Below are 7,833 nucleotides of genomic sequence, written 5' to 3' on the forward strand. Positions count from 1 at the left end.
AGAGTATAGGACAAAAATGCCAAAAATTATTTTGCTCAATTAGTATCTAGGTATCTATTATGTCACAGACTATCTAGAAATATTATTTATTGTTTATCCACAACTGCATGTCCATCAAAGCAACCAAGGCTTTTAAATAAGTGGAATTTGAAGTGAACCTGGAAAATCAGGCAGAATTCTAGGAGAAAGAAAATAGCTAAGTATTCTAGGCATGAAACAGCACATAAGTCAAGCGAGAATATGCCACTAAATTCTTTCTTCAGAGCAGCGACCATGCATTCTATGATTTTCTAAGCCCAGCATCAAGTGAAGTCTTCTGCATGAATGCCTGTGGCAACATGTGTGGCTTGTTGTTTCAGAGGAAAATCAACAGGCTAGCCTGGCTAGAACAGAGAGCTGGGCTGAAGTGAAATAGGATATGTAGTGTGACAGGTGTAGTGGAGCCAGATTATGAAGCATTTCAACGTGATGTAACAGGAAACAGTGCCTTAGTTTTTGATGAAAGTGGTATTAAGTCTTGAAATCCTAAAGGAGATGACTTAGTAAGCAAACAGAAATCTCATTTGCACTGCTGCAGTAAATAGATGAGAAATGTCTATAGAAGAGAAATAAAATTTATTTATCAGTAAAAATCACATTTCTGCTTTATATTAGCTATAAAATAAACAACAAATTTGCACTGACTCCAAAGTTACAAAATGGTGTTAACGAAAATTATTTCTACAGAGATAAGAAAAAGGTGGACATGCTGAGAAATGGATATTTGAAAACATCAGAAGAATGATTATCAGGTGACAGGTCAGAGCTGATTAAATAGCTCAGACCAGAAGAGCCTAATCACAATCACTGGTACTAGTAAATACCATGAACAAGTTATTTAATCTCTCTACATTTCACTTTCCTCACATGTAAAATAAAAACTCAATTAACAGTTGATCTGGCCATTTTCTATTCTCTAACATCCCATGTTCCTTCAAATATCAAATGTTACATACACTTGTCTGATCTTTCAACTTTATTTAGATCATTCTTCTATTACCCAGACTAGATATATGTCTTAGGGTAATGGTGCTCAAATACTTGGGAAGCTTTAAAAAAAAAAAAAAAACAACAAACCTATGCCCAGCCTCCACTCAGAGTAATACAACTGGTTTGAGGTAGGGCCACTTCTTTATCTTGATTCTTCCCCTCTCCATCACCATACCCAATGTTGCAAGTTGTGTTAGTATTTCCCTCACTATATCTTTTGTATTCATCTCTTGTCCTACTAAGTGACATATTTTAGCTCAGGTGTCTAATATATCCGCCAACTTCCAGTGTGCACACTTTCCATTTTCTGTCACATACCACCACCAGACTATCAAAAACTTGAATTTTGGCCAGGTGAGTTGGCTCACGCCTGTAATCCCAGCACTTTGGGAGGCCTTGGCAGGAGGTCTGCTTGAGCTCAGGAGCTCCAGACCAGCCTGGGCAACGTGGAGAAACCCCATCTCTACTAAAAATACAAAAAATTAGCCAGGCATGGTGGTATACGCCTGGAGCCTCAGCTACTTAGGACTGGGAAGTCAAGGCTGCAGAGAACAAGATAGTGACACAGCACTACAGCCTGGGAGACAGATCAGAACCTTGTCTCAAAAAACAAAACAAAACAAAAACTCTCCAATTTCATTTCTCATCTCCCCTGTCAAACATCTTCAGTTATTTTTCCACCACTCTAGATGGGAAGTTTTTAATCCTGGCTATCCACCCACCCCCAGCAACCTTAAACAAACAAACAAACAAAAACCAACAAAATCAAAGCCTGAGTCCCGTACAAAGATTCTAAATTTAACTACACTAGGTTAGGTGCCAGGCCTTGTTATCTTCCCCCAACCCCTGCTCCAAGTGTTTCTGACTTCCAGCCAGGATTAAGAACTACTATTCCAGGTGTCTCTATTCTACCTTCCATCCTTACTTTCTACTGTGTTCCAGTTCTACCAGAAGTCCATTACCTCGCCTAATCCTTAAACACAACTCTTGGGAGATTCCTGAATTCTAGCCACCTTTGCTTATATGGGTCTTCCCACAAAAAAATACTATGTTGTGATCTTCAAGGTGACAAAAAAGCCTTTCTTGACCATTCCAGCAGACTCATTCATTAATTCCTACTAATGAACGGGGCAGTAACATCCACTGCCTGCATCAAGCAATTTGCAGCAAGTGATACCAAGCAATTTCTGTACTTTGTTTACTTCATGTTTTTATGTATCTTGTTCCTCCAATTCTATTTCAAATTTCTGAGAGGTAAACTCAAATTTCTTTATCACAGCCTCCTTTCGCACCTAATCCAGTGCTGCCATACACAACCAAAGGAAAAAGGTAGTTAATCCTTAATAAGCAAAACGACGCCACAATTCAAGTGTAAACATTTATACCACCTTTAATTGTATAAAGTTTTAATTATCCAATCAAGAAATAATCTCTTCTTTAAAAAATACAGACTGTGTATATTGGTTTTATCTTAATGCTTTAGGTGTATTAATGAACCCAAAGAACTCAACATGGAGAAAGCAAGTTATCTTGAAAAACTTGAACTGGATTAACCCAGTCCAGGTTGTCGTATCACATTAAGAACTGTCAAGTCCAAGATTCGGTAACACAAAAAAAGAGATTTCTGGAACTGAAACTCTGGAGTATTGCAGGGCCATTCTTAGGCACTAATGAGGTCTATTAAGAGCTATTACAGCTCAAACGAACCCACCAACAGTCATGAATAATTTACTGGCCGAATTAACATCTTCACAGCTTCTATAGTTAACTAAATGTTTTTCAATTAAATTAACACTTACTGAAGAACTTAAAGGTATTGGTCAGGCATTTTAATATAAATAGCTATCCACTCATGCCCGGATTAACATTAATTGGTGCTACTAACCACCTCTTTTGCCTTAACCCTAGGAACACAAGTGCATCTCCTCCATCCCCCTAAAAGCTTGAAACTTAAGTCGCATGAAACACTGGGTATTGGGCTGGGGTGGTGGCTCTCGCTTGTAATCCCCAGCACTGTGGCAGGCCGAGGGGGAGGATTGTCTGAGACCAGCCTGGGCAACATGGTGAGATGCTGTCTCTACAAAAAATTTTAGAAATAAAAAATAAATTCACTGGGTGTGGTGGCATGCACCTGTAGTCCCAGCTACTCGGGAAGCTGAGGCATGAGGATCACTTGAGTCCAGGAGTTTGAGGCTGCAGTGCGCTATGACTGTGCCACTGCACTCTTGCCTGGGCGACAGAGTAAGACGCTGACTCAAAACAATCGCCCCCACAAACCCACCATAGGGTACCAATAAAAACACTAGGGAACAATTTAAATGTGTATCTGAGAATCTCCCTGTGTGCTAAGTAATCAACTCCTTTTCCCTTTGCTCAGCATGGAAATAGTATTATTACTTAATCACTGCAATCTCCACCTCCCGGGTTCAAGCGATTCTCCTGCCTCAGCCTCCCCAGTAGCTGGGACTACAGGCGTGTACCACCAGGCCTGGCTGGCTAATTTTTGTATTTTTAGCACAGATGGGATTTCGCCATGTTGGTCAGGCTGGTCTCGAACTCCTGACCTCAAGTGACCCACCTGCCTCAGCCCCCCAAAGTGCTGGGATTACAGGCGTGAGCCACTGCACCTGGCCACCACCTGTTTTATTTCATGTCTTCCTCGGCTGTTTTACCTCAAAGGCCTAGCATAAGCCATGACATAGTCGGCACTAAATGAAGAGGTTAAACTAACACATTTATGTGGTAAGTAATCCATCTAAAATGTATCACACTACCTAGTTTATTATTTTGAAAGTATGTGCAGCACTCACTTCGGGAAAAGTTAATGAAACGCTAAGCCAGTCTACAAAAGTCTGCTCACCTAACCCACTTCCTTTAGGCAGTATCTTCTTTTAGGCAGGAAAAACAAAGACCCAAATAGGTAGCATAGGACTGAAAAGTTTCTCTATTGCCTGACATTTCATTGAGCACCACATTTTATAACTGAAGTGCTTAATAGGTCTTAATTCATTTTTACTTTAGGATCTAAGGTAAACGATAAACTCTAGATAATTAACCAACCTAAGTCACCTGTTGAGTAAAAATAAAAAATCAAACTGACGCAACTATCTTTTTGTATCTGTGTAGTAACAACTGTGCTGGATTAATTATCTAAACAGCTACTGAGATATTTAAAATTATCTATCACTTAACTGCTTATATATACACCCAGAAGTCTAATACTTTTAAGCAGGACAAATGGCAGTGTGGGAAGATGCTGAAGAAACACTCTAGACACATCAGAAAACACCACAGACCAGCAGTGTCAAACAGAAATACAGTGTAATTGTAATTCTAGTAACGATATTACAGTCAAAAGAAACAGAAGGAATTTTAATTAAACGTCTTATTTAACCAATTATATCCAAAATGTTATTCTCTACAGGCAATCAATGTAAAAAAATTGACACTGTTACATTCCTTGAAATCCAATGTTATTATACAATCACAGCACATTTCAATTCAAACTAGTCACACTTCAAGTGCACAACAGCCACACGTGACTGGCGGCTACCATGTTCCACAGAGTGGGTATAAACTGAGCAGGGGTCTAAAAAAGCACTATTGTGCCAATTAGCAACAGGAAGTAAATGTAAGGGTCTTGAGCAAAGATTTTCACTAATAAAAGTAGGCAGTATCTAGCATAGAAGCTTGTTGTTAATAAACTGGAGAAAAAGAAGTGCAAATAACTGGTTATGTACCGGCTGTAGCTGCAAATCAATGGATAGCTTACATGTGCAACATAGGGGAAACTGATAATTTTCAGCCACACACTGTTTTACCTCAGCATAAAAGGACATTAAAATATTAAAAAGTTTTGTGTTGTTTTTAACTAGGTACCCACACATACAAGTGGAAAACATTCTAATATCAAAACAAAGGAATTTTTAAAATCCTGACTGGGCAGAAGGGACTTAACAGCAAGTCACTCTCACCATAGTAGTTTCACCACGTACAACAGTCTAGCTATTAAAGCTTACAAAATAGATCTCAAAGTGCTTCCTCTTCTGTTTTCTGCAAAGACAAAGCTAAGAAGAAGGCACATCAATTCTTTGTGTTTACTTAACAAGATCAAGATTTTTATCTCATTTTGCAATACAGTCCTGAAATTCAACTCCTCAAAAATCTGTCCAAAAGAACATCGGTCCAAAATTTCCATGTTTTAACTACCTTGTCGAAAGTATGGCTCTCACAACAGTTTCAATAGACTTAGTGCCACTGAACTGTACAATAAAAAACACTGGAACACTAAATTTCATGTTATGAATACTCCAGCATAATTTGATATTTTAGCATTTTGTTTGTTTAAAACAAAAATCGATGGCCCTACACGATGTGTCTTCAGGTGGGGAGAAGGGAAAATAAGGGTAGAGGGTAAAGCTAGACTGCACGTCAGCTTCCACACTTTCAATTTTGATTTGCTAGGACTTTACCAGATTTTCACCCACACTCGCTAAAGGTCACACTTAAGTCAGTACTTACAAAAAAAGAAAACCTATCTTCTGTGCCTCAAATACTTTAGTTTTCAACTCAGCTGCTATAAATAATCATCTCGATGGTAAACATCCAGAACAGCTGCAAAACCAAACTATTACCTTCTCTTTTATTTTAGTCCCAAGGCTAAAACGAAACAAAAAGAAGGCCAAATATTTATCTAAGTTTTATGACTCAGGTATATCCCTATTGAAGTATATAAAGCCCCTCCTTACCCACACCAAGGATATCCATTATTGGTTAGTACCAAAATAAAACCAAAGTATGTATTATAGTGCTCCTCAATGCAATATCAAGAATGTTTGCCTTTAGTTACTCAAAATGAAAATTACTCAGCATTTTAGTATAGAGTAGCTTATATCTGTGGGCTATAATTTGAAACCTACATTCTAAAAAAGTAGGTTAGTAGCAGTGGCTGAGAACTGCCAGTTCATACCAGCCTGATGAAAATTTAAGCCTCTCAAAAAGATTTAACTACCACAGTGCCTTTGAGCATTCTCCCTCTCCGCCCTGTCTCCCAACCGTTTAAAGAGCGCCATATTCTTTTACTCATTTAAGGTGTAAATTAACTTGCCCAACAACGTTCAGATATTCTTTGCAGATTCAAGCCTGTTTCAGGGAGCGTTCTCTGCTTCACCTGTGAGTTAAGCAAGACGGCCGCCATCTAGGTGTTTCTAAGGGAAAACCTTAAAGCAAAAGAACCTTGGCACTAAGATTTCGTATTGATAAAACAGCATGGTAAAAATTTGAAGCTGTCTCCGACGGGGGAACTCTAAAAAATTCTACATAGAATGACGAAGCCAGGCCGTTCATTGCACAATGTGGGTGGGCCAGGCGCTGGCACCATGAGAACTACAAGAGGTGGAAGGGAGAACACTACTGAGCTTTCAGGGCGCACGCCCATTCTCCAAGATAGAGGGGTGGGAGCCACGTGCCTAAAAGATTAGGGACTGGTTCCCTTTCTCAAGACGCCGAAGGGGAGACAATGAGGGGAAGGTTGGGTGCTGAGACCCTGCTCTAGGTGACTGGAGTAACGATGTCAATTCCGCCACACTACTGTGCCAGATGTGGCTGGGGAAAAGTGTCTTTAAACACTTCCCCTAAGATATCTAGACGGAGCAGGGTCTCAGTCTATACACAAAGAAGGCGCCACTGCCGCACTGCGCTCTGGTACTGGTAGTCAGATTCCCAAGCAGGTAACGGCCAGGAAACTAACAGGGTCCAGAGGCAAAGTAGGCCCCTCTTCTCGGTCTCAGGCTCTTCCAACCTCACACAAAGGACCGCGCCACCACCCCCTCGCCCCGCCCGCCGGGACATGTAGTTCCCGTTTCCCCAGCCAAGCCGCAGATGGGGAAGCAGCCAGACTACAGATCCCAGCAGCCTCCGCGCCCGAGCCCCGCACCCTCTGCCTCCATCTTGGCTGCGGTCGGAGCCTCCATTTTCGCTCCCTCCCCCCACTTTAGTCACCACCACCACTACCACCACGCGCAGCCGGCTGGCCTCAACTCCTCGTTTCAGCTCTGCGACCTGACATGAGGCCCAGGCAGTTGAACGGGAGACGTATGAAAAAGCCCAGGGCAGGGAATCGGGGTGCATTCTTCCCCACCTAGAGCTCTACGAGTGCCCACCTTGACTCAGAAGGCTTTCTCGTTAGCCTTGGTCTTATTCTCAGCCCTTCCCCTGGGTTTCTGCTACCCCCAGTTGGACCCTGAGGTCGTACTCACCCCAACAGCTCAGCGCCCCCTCTCCAGCGCCGCCATAAGCAGCACGGCCCGGTACGTAGGAATAAATCTCGCTTCTCTCGCGAGAGTTGCGGGCTCCGGGCGCGTGCACGAGAAGGGGCGGAGTGAAGCGTACTCTCAATACGCTTGCGCAGCAGGGCTAAGTGACGCCAAGCAGTTTGCTGCACTTAACCACAACCAACATGGTGGCTGCATTACCTTACATTCCTTCTTGGGTGTGCTGCGGGAAGCAATCTCGGTGTTTACTGACTCCTCCTGGACACTAGGGGTGGCGGGTGGCTTTAGGCGTCTCTAGTCTTTGAGCGTTTGAATACGTTTTAGCCCACAATAATGGGGTAAACCTTGAAGGCGAACAATTCTGAGGGCATATTCAGGAGTCATAAAAAATGATTTATCTTTTCCCAGCAAAAATCCGGAAGGGCCTCACACTCGTTTCTTCTTATAGTGCAAGCATTCTTTCTTACGTCTACTGTTTTAGACGAATTTCATTAGTATAGAGTCAGCTTTGTAGCAAGGTAATTTAGAAATC

At 41.8% G+C, this 7,833-nt stretch overlaps 1 protein-coding gene across 7 annotated transcripts in view; it reads right to left on the bottom strand.

Moving 5' to 3' along the window:
- Positions 1–7,505, bottom strand: part of CSDE1 (cold shock domain containing E1) — a 41,252-nt gene extending 33,747 nt beyond the window's left edge. For 3 of the 7 annotated variants that reach the window (XM_063695752.1, XM_004026395.5, XM_004026397.4), the window contains exon 1: positions 7,287–7,416. The gene's annotated coding sequence lies outside the window, so the exon portion shown is untranslated. Of the gene's footprint in view, positions 1–7,286 lie in introns of all 7 variants that reach the window. The other 4 variants (XM_004026393.4, XM_004026394.4, XM_055356165.2 and 1 more) reach the window with 3 other exon arrangements.
- Positions 7,506–7,833: the final 328 nt, after the last annotated feature.

The sequence above is a fragment of the Gorilla gorilla genome, chromosome 1 (assembly GCF_029281585.2).
Source record: "Gorilla gorilla gorilla isolate KB3781 chromosome 1, NHGRI_mGorGor1-v2.1_pri, whole genome shotgun sequence".
NCBI lineage: Eukaryota > Metazoa > Chordata > Mammalia > Primates > Hominidae > Gorilla > Gorilla gorilla.